The sequence below is a fragment of the Mixophyes fleayi genome, chromosome 4 (genome assembly GCF_038048845.1).
Source record: "Mixophyes fleayi isolate aMixFle1 chromosome 4, aMixFle1.hap1, whole genome shotgun sequence".
NCBI lineage: Eukaryota > Metazoa > Chordata > Amphibia > Anura > Limnodynastidae > Mixophyes > Mixophyes fleayi.
The window spans coordinates 229423959-229440385 of record NC_134405.1 but is presented as its reverse complement, the minus strand read 5'-3'; the positions used below and the strand labels follow the sequence as shown (position 1 = coordinate 229440385).

The 16427-nt window shown below is 44.4% G+C and overlaps 1 long non-coding RNA gene across 1 annotated transcript in view; it reads left to right on the top strand.

Annotated features, from left to right (window-relative positions):
* The first annotated feature begins 1459 nt into the window (after nucleotides 1–1459).
* Nucleotides 1460–16427, top strand: part of LOC142150087 (uncharacterized) — a 36302-nt gene continuing 21334 nt past the window's right edge. The window contains exons 1-2 of the long non-coding RNA XR_012691006.1: nucleotides 1460–1771; nucleotides 6001–6158. This is a non-coding gene — a long non-coding RNA (uncharacterized LOC142150087). The remainder of the gene's footprint in view (nucleotides 1772–6000; nucleotides 6159–16427) is intronic.

Here is a 16427-nt window from a genome sequence, read left to right as displayed (position 1 = left end):
CATGACAACTGGTCCTCTTTGCTGCCTTGGGCAGAGTTTGCCTACAATAACTCATCTCACTCATCTACTCAAACTTCCCCGTTCTACTGTAACTTCGGTTTCCATCCCAGGTCTAATTCTCTGTACTCTCTCAAATCTGCTGGTATTCCGGAGATTCATTCCACAGCTGCTGATCTGAAAGTAATTTGGGGGAAAGTTCAGTCCTCCTTGAAAAAATCCTCATTGTCGGCCAAAATTTTTTCGGATCGCCACCGTACCACCTGCCCATTCAAAGTGGGCCAGAAAGTATGGCTATCAACTAGAAATCTTAGGCTCAGACAGCCTTGTAAAAAACTAGGGCCTAAATTTATTGGGCCGTTCATGATTACCAGACAGATCAATCCAGTAGCTTTTAGATTGAAGATTCCTAGCTCACTAAAAATTCCGAACACATTTCATTGTTCATTGTTGAAGCCGGTATTGTATCCTAGCCAATCCTCAACTGCGCCTGGGGGAAGTTCGAGTAAGCCACTAAGATATGTGGTTCAAAGGATTTTAGATTCCAAAAAAGTGCAAGGACAGGTGCACTTCCTGGTGCAGTGGAGAAACCGCGGGTTAGAAGAGCGATCTTGGGTTCCGCGAAGACAACTCCATGCCCCTAAACAATTGAAGGAATTCTTCAGGAGGTTCCCAAGAAAACCTGGATGTCGGGGTCCCTCGACCCCTCCTCAAGGGGGGGTACTGTTACGAGCCGCGGCGGTGCCCAGCCGCCGCGACTCACTCACCTGCGTCCCGGCCGTCGCTATGGCGACCGGGATGTCACTTCCGGGGCAACGAGAGGACGCTTCAGCGCTGTGTCCCCGCAATGAGAGGAAGCCGGGCGCAGCGCTCACCATATGTTCTAGCCTGTGGGCTAATTAATGCAACCTATTAATTATGCTGGGGGCTGTGTCTGATTCAGAGCTAGGCTCTGATTGGTGGCCACTGGTATTTAAGGCAATGAGGTCTGCTGCCTCATTGCCGGTTATAGCTCCTGTGTTCCAGTCTGCTAACCTGCTAGTTCCTGTCCTGTATCCTGATATCTCTATTTGACTCCCCGTGTATGACCCTTGGCTTTGATTTTGGACCTTGCTCGTGTTTCCTGTGACCCTGATCTTTGGCCTGTTTTCCCGTTCTGCTATTTGCCTGTGACCCCTGACCTCAGCTTGTTCATCGATACTGTTGTCTGCTGCCGGCCCTTGACCTCTGCGTGGACCTGACTCCTCTTGCCTGGGTTCTCCCCAGCTGGTACGCACTTCACGACCCTCTGTCAGTCTGCGGCCCAGTCTGTCCCCACCATCAGGGGCTCCAGTGAACACCTGACTGGCAGAGTAGATTCCGGGTTGTGTTGTGCCGGCTGGAGGGGTTCCTAACAGTATAGTGGAAAAGTAGTTCAAGTGGTATCCCTCATAATGAGTAGTGTCATCTTTTAAGCTATTAGTGCAAGTTGAATAGGCAATAGTCGGATGGTAGTCACTTTCCTGATAGTGACTACACCGACAGTGACTACACCGACATTTAAAATCCGTAGACCGATCTGTTCCCGACTGTTTAAAATGACGTCACTTGAAAATGTGACTGCTGTTAAAGCGCCAATGAACGAATCCAGCTTACCATAATCTCATGTAAGTAGTGGGTTACCGTCAAAAGCCAGGTCCGTGTATTGCCGCTTTAAAACTGAAAATTTCCCGTCGCATTTCAAAAGACGTCGCTTCTACAGATCGGGTCGGGAATTTACTGTCTCTGTGGAATGGTAAGTCGCTGTTTCTGTCATGTCGGGGTGTCGCTCTTCGGGTTTTAAATGTTGGTGTAGTCACTGTCGGTGTGGTCACTATCGTTAAATCGTAACACACCCCTATAGTCTTCCTGAACATTTGGAACACATTAACTTGGCCACCATGTAATAAATTCATCTATTGTGGACCACACGGTAAACAGGAATACATGTAGTGATTGCAGAGTAACTGGGCAGTCATATTCGCCTATCTATATTGAAACTTACTCTATGTAGATCCTAACAAATTTTTATTGCAATCCTATTCTTATCCTATATTTTTTATACCTATAAATATATGTTTACAACCATGGAACTTATGGGATCTCTGTCATTGCAAATAAATATTTACAGTAACTCTCTCCACCATTATATGCACCATTGTTTTATATACACTTGAAAAATATATACTCCTTGGTTGTTTAAAATGTAGGGTATTTGCCATCTATTCCTAAAATTCTGTATATTCAACAAATTTGGAAGGCATCCTTCTAAATTAATTCTTTTTGATAAATGCACATTTAAGAAGAATGCTATTGATGCCCTGCTGCACTTTTTCCTCTAATACTTCTAGAAGTGATGGTTGGAGGCCACATAGGTTACACACAATGAGTGATGGTGACTGAGAACATATTACAAAGCGCTTTACAGAGAATATTTAATTCACATCAGTCCCTGCCCCAGGCTAGCCTATAACCTGTGTTCCCTACCACACACTAGTGTCCATTTCATCAGAGGCTCTGGACTTCTTTGGATTCATGTATATTTCTTTTGGACATTGGGCTTTATTATATTTTATAGTGTAGTGTATATAGTTCCCATTTCTAAATGAGGAGTCCCTTGTCTTCCTGTTACATAAAGGGACAGTGATGAGGGTCATGCACCATGAAGGGGAAAAAAAAATCACCAAAAAACAGCAGCAACTTTACTTTTGTCCAACTGACCTTATCATACCTTACTTCCACCCTCAAACTGCTGTCTGAGCTTATTTCTGTGTTTGTTATGCATATTACTGGAGCCCAGTATTTTATAAGGAGGCGGTGCTGGGTGGGGAGGGAAAAGCACAATTTCAAACTTTAACTCAGGAAATTGAACTCGCCAAGCTGTTCTAAAGGGAGATTCCAGATACCTATAAGCTTCTATGCATGTTTACAGGATGAACCCATTCTGGGTCAAACATATTTGTTTGATATGCTATACCCCATACATTTAATAATATTAATAATAATAATAATAATAATAATAATATTGTTTTTCAGAAGTGTTACAAGATGTTACATATAACCATATCACTCCACACCTACAAAATGTATATTGAAATCACGTAAATAACTATTTTAATATAAAATGTAATGATGCATTTATACTGTATGTACTATCCTACAATTTGGGAAAAATGTAGGACAAAGGTTACAGTTCATATGTAATAGGCATAATGAATTGTCGATGATTGTAGAAGTTCTGGTCTATTAGTTATAATATGTGGCATGGTGTCATGTTCTCACTGTTAGATACATGAAGCAGTATTCAGTGGTAACAGTGCTTTACAGCTCATCTTGTTATCTATAAGTTTATCGTCATCTTTCAGATTTTCTAAATTTCTGTGAGCTTTTGTACTCAACTGCTAAAAATGTTGTTAGTAGAGAAAACAAAGAAAGAGTGATAACTTGGTGCTTGATGAAAATAAACAATGCTGGATTGAGTATATAGACACACCTGTAATTTAGTCCTCTGGCACCATACGCCTATGCAAGGAATCAGTTCAGGGCCAAGAAATAACTTTGCCTGTAACGGCATATCACAGGCTGCATCTAAGAAAGGTACAACTTCTTAAACTTAGTGGTCAGTCACAAGTGGTTAAGTATCACTTTGTTCTGCATGTAGCACATCTTCCCTGTGTTGTTCATGGTGCTAAATTTACTCGGCAACTTGCCCAGTGGTTGATAAGCAGACATAATCATGGGGTGTGCAATGGTGGGTGTCTCCATGTGACTCCCTAGCGATTACATTGATGAAATTTGCTATATGTGAGTCACTTATTTTGAGGAAATTAGAGGAAAATAGACAGCAAGATACTATCTTGTGCATACTAATACTGTGCACTGCAAATCACATGCTTGTTATCTGTATATTCATCTCATTACTGTACAGATTGGGAAATGTAGTTGAGAAGAAGAGTTGAATTAAATAAAGAGGTTTCAATGTACTAAACTAATATGTATGCTGATTTGAATATTATTAAATGAAAATGCTTCTGTAGTTGTGCATAATTCTTTATAATACAATTTCATTTGTAATACAATATGATTAGTGGTAATGTGGAAAATGTGTGAATCATGAAAATATATTACTTTTACTGCTATGTTTACTTATTTAGATATTTACTGGGCTGGATTGTGACTGGCAAGTGTATTTTATCTTGACTTCACCAAATTAGTGGAAATGAACATCGAGATTAGAAGGAATAGGGTACAAACTGTATCTTTATTTGGCTCATAACAATAGTATTAACCGGTTTATTGAATAAAAGTTGCTGAGTTTAATGTTGGATGTGAATGGCTAAAAAAACAAGCTAAGTGTAAGAGGTAATCCACTCTTTAAATGGCTTAATGGGCTAGAACTGATTTTTAAGTACATGTGGATAGACAAATAGATCAATTATAAAGTATCTCCAGATTTTGAAAAGCACACCTGAAAAGAAATAGTCACCTAAAAGTCTAATGGACAGTTTACATGAAGGCACCATTTTTCCTGTGGTTTAATGTGCAGAGAACGAATAAGAGCAATCCGGCCACCAGCAAATCACAAATATTTTCCTACACTGGCCTGATGTGACTGGCTGAGTCCAAATTAATTTCAATCATATTAATTCATTATTGGACACTTGCAGTATCTGATGGCGTCACTTTCTTCATGCTGGAATTTTTATGTTTTTGTTTTTTGTTGCTTTTTATCTCTTTGGACTACAATGGGCCAAAACAATTTTTTTTATTTTTAATTGAATTATATGGGATCATAAATAAAAAAAACTTTTATTTTTGAATAAAAAAGTTAAGGGAGCATAATTAAACTTAATTATATAATTGTGTCCATTTTACTTATTGTTTTACTATTTTGGTATAATACTCAGGGGTCTTACGGAGCAGCCCAGTGGCTCCAAACTTGATCATTAGGACATGGGTACCCACATTTGTGTTCTTCATATTATAATTGAAACCAACCCAGGATTTGTGTTGGGGTGGCCATGCTGCCCAATTATTTTTTTTGCAAAGGGTTCGCCTGTCACTAAGGCACTTGTCCGGCTGTTATACTGGGCAGGTGTCATTTTGATAAGGTACCACAAACCACACACATAAAAATTATATTTGCTCTTCAATCCCCCATGGCAGCCATAGCTCTGGATAGATTCCCTTTCCAGTTTAGGTAGAGACAGGTTAGAAAAACACCCTCTATAAGCTCGCTCCTCTACTTTCTCTATGTCTTTTCCTGTCTGTAGAATAGGTAGGCTAGGTAGTGGTTAGTTTCTCTCTCTAGGTAGGGGCTTAATTTCTTTAAAGGTCACATAGCTGGGTTGGGTACTAAATAACGAGGTCCTAAGCCCCAACAGCATTTAGGCCTACATAAGAAAAGTGATGGAGAGCATACCGATAGTGGTTTCCCCCCGATAGCTTGCAAAACAGACTTCACATAAATGCGGCGCATAAAGAGGCCGTCCGGCCAAAATGACGTAAGTATACAATGCGACACTGTCATTATTGCTATTACGCTGTTCATTTAAGGAGGCACCGGGTGTTGCGCCAGTACAATGTTTTTTTTTTCCTCAAAGAATTCTCCATTGTACTGGCGCTACACCCGGCACCCGAAACCACTATTGGCATGCCCTCCATCACTGTTCTCATGTAGGTCTAATTGCTATTGGGGTTAAGGTAGTTGGGCATGTGACTACCACCGACAGAGCTGCACCAGTCTCTGTTGCAAGTCGAGGATTAGGACTGCTACCTGGGAAAACTTGTCTACTACTTCCAGGAACAGATCCGGTGTATTAACTTCACATTTGGTTCCAATTTCCTGGACTTTAGCGGTCTATGCAAGCACGTGCACCTCAAACAGCCGAAGGGCATCTGCAGTAGGTAAGATAGAGGTCCTGCATTACCTATGTTAGCATTTTTAGTTAAATTAGTAACTTTGTCTCCTTGGTACTCTTGTAGAGCCGTGGAGAAAAGGGACAGCACGGTGCATAAAGTTTGTGGAGCCTGTGAGAAAAATTTAGTGGAAGGAGTTTTTTGCACAATACACAGTTCACTAGGGATGAAATCAGCCACCCGAGCAGTATAAGGAACTTATAACTTGGATGAATGAGACTTTGGTGAGTAACGATTTGTGTGCCATACAAGGGTTAAGAAAAGCAAGGTCCAGGATAGGCATAAATTTAAACAACATCTGCATGCAATCAGAATGTGATTCCCCAGTGGATGTGCATAATTCCTCTGGAATCTGGAGAACTTAAAGAATCACATAGGAGACCTGATTCATTAAGGGATGCAAAATGAACTAAAGCGCATTTTTTAAAAAACGCATGTTCATCGAGCATATGAATGTCCGTATTCAAAGTGTATATAAGCAATATGTTCCTTGATGAATAGGGGACCAATTCACTTATGTGATGTAAATTTGAATGCACGTAGTGGTCCGTTTTTATTTGTTCCTCTAATTCACCTTCAGACATAATTTTGTGTACAACATGCATTTCTATTGCCGATTGACAGAGGAGCGAGCAGGCGTGCAATTCCCTCCTTACAATTCCTAATTATGTAATAAAACACATGTGCAAAACAGAATGCTAATTTGCACCCATTTCACTGTAACATGTTTTTGTCCAGGAGACTGAAATAAGAAGTTTCTCAAGTTAAGACCCTTAATGAATCAGGCCCTTGGTCTTCAAGAATATTGAGTATTTTCAGAGAAGATCATTAGTGATTTACAATGGATATCCAGCTAAAATTCCCATCAAGTCAAAGATATGCAGGGTTTTATTTTAATATGGTACAATAATTTTTTGCTATTTATACACAGACTTCCAATTAAAAAATAAAATAAAAATAGAAATCTACTAATGTGATGCAAAGACATGGATGTTATGGACTCAAACATAGATGCTTATGTAATTTTTTCATCCGCTATGTTAGCTGGAGATGCAGATACATAGGATGAAGATGATTCCACCGTGAAGGACACCTGCGATGTTGCAGATTTGTAACCCCTGGATGAGGAAACGGGGGCAGGGGACAGTCTGCAAATCTTGAACAATTTTATTCCCATATCTATGCCACAAATCAATAATTGGAAGTCAACACAGATTATCTTAACACAACCCTCACCGATATCCTTTACACTTTCCAAAACATGGACATTACCTTAAACCGTTGCCCAGTATGTCACCAATAAACCTCCTGCCCCTATGCCACATGTTTCCACTCCTGCCCCTATGTCACATGGCACTTCTCTTTCCCCTATACCACATTTCATTCCTCAAGCCACTATGCCACTATGCTACATTTCTCCCCTCCTGCACCCATGCCACATTTCTCCCCTCATGCCCATATGCCTCATTTCTCCCCTCAGGTGTCACGAGCCGCGGCGGTACTCACAGCCGCCGCGGCTCGCTTCCTGTCTGCCCCAGCGTCCCGGCCGTCACCATGACGACCGGGACGTCACTTCCCTTCAGCTCCCGGCCGTTGCCAAGGCAACGGCCGGACGTCCCCTCAGCATCGCGTCTCGGCAGCCGGGAGCGCCTGCGCACTAGGGGCAAACTGTCAGATTCAGCCTGTGGCTGAATTAGCAGGCATTAGCCTGCAGGTGGGGAATTCAGGGCTAAGCCCTGATTGGCCTTTTAGTGCCTGGCAATTAGCCTACAAGCGTGGCTCTATTTAGGGGCAGGTTTTGATTGGCTCTTGGCTGCATTTAAGGCAATGAGGACTGCTGCCTCATTGCCGGTTATAGCGTCCTGTCCTCAGTTTTGCTGCCTGCTTGTTCTCTCTCTGCTTGGTGATTGTTACCTTTGATTGACTTCCCGTGTATGACCTTTGCTTGTTCCTGGACCATTGAACCTTCGCTTCTGACTCTGACCATTTGCCTGAATACCGGATTCTGCTCCTTTGCTAGTGCACCTGACCTTTTTGCTTGTCCCTGAATTTTGTACCTGTGCCTGTGACCTCTGACCTTGGTTCTCCTGCTCACTACTGTCTACCAATCACTCCTCTTCTGGGTTCTCCTTAAAGTCAGTATACGTTACTCGACCCTCGGTCAGCCCGCAGCCAAGTCTCTCCCCACCACTAGGGGTTCCAGCGAACACTGGGCCTTCAGAGTACTCCCCGAGTTTCATTGTACTGGCTTGGGAGTTCCTTACATTATAACCGGCCAAGAAAGATTGGTATTAGTCGGCCATGGACAACGAAGAACCGAATCTGTCTCCAGCCCAGATCCTGGCGAATCAGATACAGGCGATTTCCCAAGTGGTGCAGAATTTATCCCAGCGCTTGGCAGTCCAAGAGGGGGCTTCCAGAGACCTGCAGCTTCAGCAAGCAACCGCTGGTGACACACCAGAGCCCAAAATGAACTTGCCGGACCGATTCTCGGGAAGCAGGTCAGTCTTCTGTAACTTTAAAGAGAGTTGCAAGTTGTACTTCCGCCTGAGACCACGCTCCTCCGGTTCTGAACAACAAAGGGTAGGGATCATTATCTCCCTACTGCAGGGCGACCCTCAGTCTTGGGCCTTCTCATTGCCTTCAACGAGCCCAGCCTTGCAGACCGTGGATGCTTTTTTCCAAGCTCTGGGGTTACTGTACGATGACCCAGACAGGGTGGCCTCAGCTGAGTCTCCTCTCCGAGCATTAAGGCAAGGACGTCGCTCCGCTGAAGAATATTGTGCGGAAATTCCGGTGATGGTCCACAGATAGTGCCTGGAACGATCCAGCACTGCGAAGTCAATTTCGCTTAGGTCTTACCGAGCAGATTAAGGATTCCTTAGTCCAGTATTCAGTACCGGACTCACTGGAGGAGTTGATGCAACTCGTCATTAAAATTGATCGTCGGATCAGAGAAAGGAAGACTGAAGAGAATCTTCTGTTCCTATGGACTTATCCTTTAGCTCCGGTACCACTTTGCCCGATTCCTCTGAACCCATGCAGTTGGGCGCTTACCGCTTGCCTCCGCAAGAACGCTCCAGAAGACGCTCATTAGGCCTGTGTATGTTATGTGGCCAACCGGGCCACTTAGTACGTTCTTGTCCCAATAAACCGGGAAACTCCAAAGCCTAAGTGCAGATGAAGAGGTGCGCTTAGGTCTTCAGATTATCTCTTCAGAAAATTCCTTATTAGTCCCTGGACGATTAGCCTTCCGTGGAAAATCCATGGATCTGACAGCTTTTCTTGATAGTGGTGCGGCCGGTAATTTCCTGGATATACATTTGGCTCTGACGCTCGATATTCCACATATCAAGCTAGGATCAAGCATCACCACATGTGGCTTGGATGGTTACCCCTTGCCTGGGGGAAGAATTCTCGCTAGGACCCCAATGGTTCGGTTGTCTGTAGGAGCCCTTCATACGGAGGAACTCTCCTTCTACCTTATTACCTGTCCCTCTGCTCCATTAATTCTGGGGTATCCTTGGCTTCGCAGTCATAACCCCCTTATTGACTGGAAAAGTGGAGAGATTATCCGTTGGAGTCCCGAGTGCTCTACGTCTTGCTTGACCTTGCCGCTTAGAATCCTACGGCCTAGTCCAGACTTGTTGCCGGTACCCTACCAGGACTTCAGTGATGTGTTCTGCAAAAAGAAAGCTGATTCACTTCCACCACACAGAGAATACGACTGCGCAATTGATTTAGTACCAGGTTCCAAGTTGCCCAAAGGGCGTTTATACTCTTTGTTCATTCCTGAAACTCAGGCCATGGAGCTATACGTAGAGGAAAACCTGAAGAAAGGATTAATTCGTCCTTCTAAATCTCCCGTAGGCGCAGGTTGTTTTTTTGTTTCAAAAAAAGATGGCAGTCTTAGACCTTGCATTGATTTCCGTGGACTAAATAACATCACAATTAAGAATATGTATCCGTTACCGTTGATTTCTGTTCTGTTTGATCAATTGAGAACAGCTACTATATTTTCGAAGATTGACCTCCGAGGGGCTTACAACCTTATTCAAATTAAGAAGGGGGATGAGTGGAAGACTGCCTTCAATACTCAGTCGGGACATTACGAATATCTCGTAATGCCATTCAGGCTATGCAACGCTCCGGCGGTCTTCCAGGACCTGATCAACGATGTTCTATGAGAGTTCCTGGGAAAAACAGTGGTTGTTTATTTGGATGACCTCTTAATCTACTCCGAATCTTTACCTCAGCACCGTCAGCATGTTCGTCAGGTTTTACTGAAATTACGGGAACATCATCTATATGCTAAAAGGGAGAAATGCGAATTTGAGGTGTCCACAGTGTCGTTCCTGGGGTACATCATCTCCTCATCGGGATTCGCAATGGACCCTGCCAAAGTTCAGGCAATCCAGGATTGGGTCTTCCCTACTAACCTGAAGGCGATCCAAAGATTCCTTGGGTTCGCCAATTATTATCGTAGGTTTATTGAGTCATTTTCCTCGTTAGTGGCTTCTATCACTACCCTCACCCGAAAAGGAGCTAACCCAGCAAAGTGGTCTTTGGAAGCATTGGCAAGTTTCTCAGCACCCAAAGCTGCTTTCATTTCTGCTCCAGTGCTGACACATCCTGACCCAGAACTTCCGTTCATTGTAGAGGTGGACGCCTCGGATGTCGGTGCCGGCGCCATCCTCTCACAGAAAGACCCACGGAGTAAAAAGTTACATCCCTGTGCCTTTTTCTCTAGAAAGTTTCTGCCTGCTGAATGTAATTATGATGTCGGAAATCGTGAATTGTTGGCCATTAAGTTGGCATTGGAGGAATGGCGACATTGGTTAGAGGGAGCCGCACATACCATTACCATCTTCACGGACCATAAAAACCTCCAATACATCCAGACCGCTAAAACTCTGAATCCCAGGCAGGCCCGCTGGGCCTTATTCTTCACCAGATTTAGGTTTATTATTACATTCCGTCCATGTTCTAAAAATACTAAGGCCGATTCCTTGTCCCGAAGTGTTTTGGCCCATCATCTTCATTCTTCTGACCCGTTGCCTATTGTTCCTGCAACTGCTGTTCATCTCGGACTCACCCAGGATCTAGGAGCTACTATCCGAAACATCCAGAGAATCGCTCCAGTTCAGACACCGGTCAACCGGTCTGAATTTTTTTTTTGCAAAAAATGAGGCTCATCTTAACGAGGACTGTACTTTCTTCCAAATGGCTTTAAGATCAATGGCTGTGGAACGAATCTCCGGAATACCAGCGGATTTGAGAGAATACAAGGAATTGGGCCTGGGATGAAAACCAAAATTACAGTAGAATGGAGAAATTTGAGTAGCTGAATGACAAGAATTATTATAGGCAAATTCTGCCCAGGGTAACATGGAGGACCAGTTGATGTGAAATTCTGAAGTGTAACATCGTAAAAACTGCTCCAAGGACTGGTTAACCCTCTCCGTTTGCCCATTACACTGAGGGTGGTACGCAGACGAGAGGCTAATCTTGATGCCAAGAAGGGTACAAAAGGATTTCCAGAATTGTGCTATGAATTGGGAACCACGATCAGAAACGATGTCGGTAGGAAGTCCATGGAGATGGAATATATGTTGAATGAACAGGATAGCCAAATCTCGAGCACTAGGGTGCCCGGGTAGTGGTATGAAGTGTGACATTTTGCTGAAGCGGTCTACTACCACCCATATGGTGTTGTGTCCTGTAGAGAGTGGCAGATCGACTATAAAGTCCATTGACAAGTGTGTCCAGGGTTTTGCAGGAATGGGCAATGGAACCAATTGGCCTACAGGACGACTCCTGGGGACTTTATTCCTGACACAACCCTCACAAGAGAGGACATAACTCTTGACGTCAGCAGACATTGATGGCCACCAGACAGTACGTGAGAGGATTTCTGATGTTTTCTGAATTCCAGGATGTCCAGCAGTCTTACCATCATGTGCTTCTGCAAGAACCGCCTTCCTTAAATGAACTGGAATAAATAAACATCCCTTCGTAGTATTATCAGGAGCTAATCTTTGAAACCTTTGAAGTGTGATGCTCAGGTCTTGGGTTAGCCCAGCATGGATTATGGAAGAGGGAATGATAGGCTCTGGATTTGTAACGGGAACATGGTGTGCCAAGAAGCTTCTAGACAGAGCATCTGCTCGGACATTTTTAGAACCTGGTCGGTAGGTGATCACAAAATTGAAACGGGTGAAGAACAGTGACCAACGGGACTGTCTGGGGTTCAGGCATTTGGCCGACTGTATGTATTGTAAATTCTTGTGATCCGTTATAACAGAAATTAGATGTGTAGCACCTTCCAGCCAATGTCGCCACTCCTCAAAAGCCCATTTGATCGCCAATAGTGCCCGGTAGCCCACATCATAGTTGGCTTCTGCTGAAGAGAACTTACGGGAAAAGTAGGCACATGGATGCAAGCGGTGAGTATGAGGGTCCTTTTGAGATAAGATGGCACCGGCACCGACGTCGGAGGCATCGACTTCAAGAACAAACGGAACTTTAGGGATCTGGGTGTCTAATGACCTGAGCAGATACAAAAGCTTTCTTTAAGGTTTCAAATGCGGCTACTGCTTGGGGTGACCAGTTGGTTGAATCTATTCCTTTGCGGGTCAGGGCGACAATAGGAGCCACAATGTCAGCAAAGCCACGAATGAACCTTCTATAATAATTGGTGAAGCCCAGGAACCTCTGCACCGCCTTGAGATTTTTTGGTTGCACCCAATCCAGGATAGCTTGGACCTTGGTTGAATCCATGGAGAATCCCTCAGAAGAGATTACGTAGCCCAGGAAGGATACCTTCTGCACCTCAAACTCACACTTTTCTAGTTTGTCGTAAAGGTGGTGTTCTCGTAATTTCTGTAGAACCTGTTTGACGTGACCCCAATGTATAGATAATGATTTGGAATATATGAGGATATTGTCTAAATAGACAACGACGAAATAATCAAGGAACTCCCGAAGAACTTCATTAATCAGATCTTGGAACACTGCAGGTGCGTTGCTAAGACCAAATGGCATGACCAGATATTCATAGTGGCCAGAATGTGTATTGAACGCCGTCTTCCATTCATCTCCTTCTTTGATACGGATGAGGTTATATGCTCCACGAAGATCGATTTTAGTGAAGACTGTAGCGCCTCTTAATTGATCGAATAATACGGAGATAAGAGGAAGGGGATAGGTGTTCTTGACTGTAATGAAATTCAGTCTTCGATAGTCGATACAGGGTCTTAGTGCTTCATCTTTTTTGGATACGACGAAGCATCCAGCTCCTACTGGAGATTTAGATGGCCTGATGAAAACTTTCTCTAAGTTTTCGTCAATATATTCCTGCATGGATTTGGTCTCCGGACCAGAAAGACAGTACAAGCGTCCCTTGGGTAACTTGGAACCAGGAATAAGCTCGATAGCACAGTCAAAGTCACGGTGAGGTGGTAAAGTGTCAGCAGCCTTTTTAGAGAACACATCCCAGAACTCATGATATTGTGAGGGAAGCTGCTCAGGAATTGACTGAATAATTCGCAGAGGCATAGTTAAGCAAGACTGTGTACAATAAGAGCTCCATTGGATAATTTCTCCTTTCTCTCAATCCACAACAGGGTTATGACGGGAAAGCCAGGGATGGCCCAGAATCAACGGAACCGACGGACAGTTTATAAGGAAGAAGGTCATGGACTCTGAATGGAGAGCCCCTATGATTAATTGCAGTAGCGGGGTCTCCCACATAATCTTGCCACCAGGCAATGGACTCCCATCTAAGCCACTGACAGTAATAGCAGATTTGAGCTTCACAGTCGGAATCCCGGCAGAGCAGGCAAACCCGATGTCGAGGAAGTTGCCCGCAACTCCACTATCAATGATGGCTGACAAGGCCACGGAACTGGCACCGAAAGTGACTTGTGCGGGAATCAGGACAGCATTCTTTGGGGAAACAATTTGCAGACCTACGTGGACCTTTCCCTCGTTCCCTAGGCATGCTCTTTTCCTGGCTTGTTAGGACATGAGCGGGAGAAGTGGCCCTTAGTACCACAATAGAGCCATAGGCCTTGTGACCGTCTTCTGTCTCTTTCCTCAGGAGAGAGGCGATATGCCTCTAACTCCATAGGCTCCTCAACATCCGTGGGAATTGGAATAAATGCAGATGAAAAGAAAGATGCCTCTTTCTCTGTCTTCCTCTCCTTAATTCTCCTGTCAATTTTAAGGGCGAGTTGCATAAGGCACTCCAACAAGGTGGGGGAAGGATACTGCACAAGTGAATCTTTCAGTCCTAGGCGAAACTGGCTGCGTAACGCTTGATCATTCCATTCACTGTCAGGCGACCATCTGCGGAATTCAGCGCAGTATTCTTCCGCCGAACGCTGGACTTGCTTTAAGGCCGTAAATGAGCCTCAGCGGAGGCCACTCGATCCAGGTCATCGTATAGCAGACCTAATGCATTAAAGAAGGCTTCCACCGACTGCATGATAGGACTTGCCTGGGGCAGGGAGATGGCCCAAGACTGGGGGTCACCCTGAAGGAGAGAGATGACAATCCCGACCCTCTGTTGTTCCGAACTAGAAGACCGAGATCTCAGCCGAAAGTAGAGCTTGCAGCTCTTCTTAAAGTTCCGGAACAAGGCTCTATTTCCGGAGAACCAGTCCGGCAGATTCAACTTGGGTTCACAGGCAGGACCTGAAGTGGCTTGTGTGGTCCTTGAGGCCTCTTCTTGAGCGGACAAATGCTGGAACAATCCCTAAACCATCTGTGACAGTGTCTGAATTTGACCAGCCAGAACCTGAGCTGGAGACAAGTTGGTTCCGCTTTCATTCATTCCGTATACTGTCTCCGGAAATTCAGTATGGCTGGTTATAATGTTAGGCTGCTGGCCCTGATCACCAACCCAACTACATGATGGAGGTTTTCACCTTTAGCAGCAACCTTTCCCTTAGAGCTAGATGCGCTCACTGGTACTCAGATGCCCCAGGACTTAACTCCAGATGTAGTGTGGGTTGGTAGTGCAGGACCACAACGGCAGGCCAGGAGACTGGTAGAAAGCAGCAGGTAGTCAAACAATAGCCATGGTCAAGGGTCACAAGCAAGCAGGATAGTCAGTTAACACGCCAGAGGTCGGGGTCACGGGCAAGGTTGCAGAATCTGAGGTACAGGCCAGCAGGGTCAGGGTCACAAAAAAACAGGCAGAGTCAAAATCCAAGCAGGGGGTCATACACAAAAAATCCAACAGAGTATCCACAGGAAACAGGAGCAGGTCAGCAAGACTGGAACAGCAAAGCTATAACCGGCAGTGAGGCTCAGTCCTCACTGCCTTAAATACTACAGTCAGCCAATCAGAGCGTAACTCTGGAATCACTCACAGCCCCTGCCTAATATACAAAATAGATTAATTAGTCTACAGGCTAGTACATATAATAAGCTTACTAAATCAGCCCACAGGTTCTGACATTTGTTGCGCATGCGCCTGGATATTCAGCCTGCCGGAGCGCCTAGAGACAGTTTTTGGCGTCCAGCCGTTGCCCTGGCAACGGTCGGGCCGAATTCTGGAAGTGACGTCCCAGTCGTCATAGTGATGGCCGGGATGTCAGGAGGAGACACAGTGAGTCGCGGCGGTGCCCGTGGCCGCCATGACTGTCTGACAGCCATCACCCTGTTAGAAACCACCAGACAGCTCCTCAGCTCGTGGATGAGGCAATAGACAAAAGGAGAGTCACATTTGAAGCCCGAATGATGAGACAGGCGCCATTACCACAGGCTAGGGAGCTCATCTTCAGAGACAATTGGTCACAAAACGAAAAAAGTCTTCATGCAAATGTCTTGGAAATGAGAGCAGTGTGGAATGCAGTTCAAAACTTTCATCTTCATCTAAAGGGAAGTATCTCAGAATTTTCTCAGACAGCATCCCAGTAGAAGCCTCTAAATCAGCAGTGAGGGACCAGAAGTCGGACCTTGGTTGTGGAGGTAGCAAAGATCATATCCTGTGTGGAGTGAAACCTGTCACTCTCAGCTAGCAAGAAAACAGAATGTGTTTGCAGATTACCTCGGTCGAGAATAGAGTTACCCAGGAAAATGATCCCTTCATCAGGAAGTCTACCTGCTGTTAGGAAGATTTGAGACATCATGGCAACAAGAGAAAATGCTAAAGTTCTTAGGTTATTTTCTCGCCACAGGGATCCAGAATCAGAGGGAATAGATGCTCTAACAGTATCTGTATCTACACTTAAAGTACAAGTGTCTGCATTAAGTGTATTAGAAACCAAATTAGCTTCGGAAGATTTTATTATTTGTTTCTTCGAAACAGTGAAGAGGATTTATCCCCCCATCAGAGCCTTTGTAGTACCATGAGATTTTATACTAGTGCTAAACAGGCTGCAACTAAACAACTACAAAAAGTTAAATTGAGATGGATGACACTGAAAGTGATTTTCCTGATAGGAATTACAATCTGCTCGTAGAGTTGGAGAATTGCAAGTTCT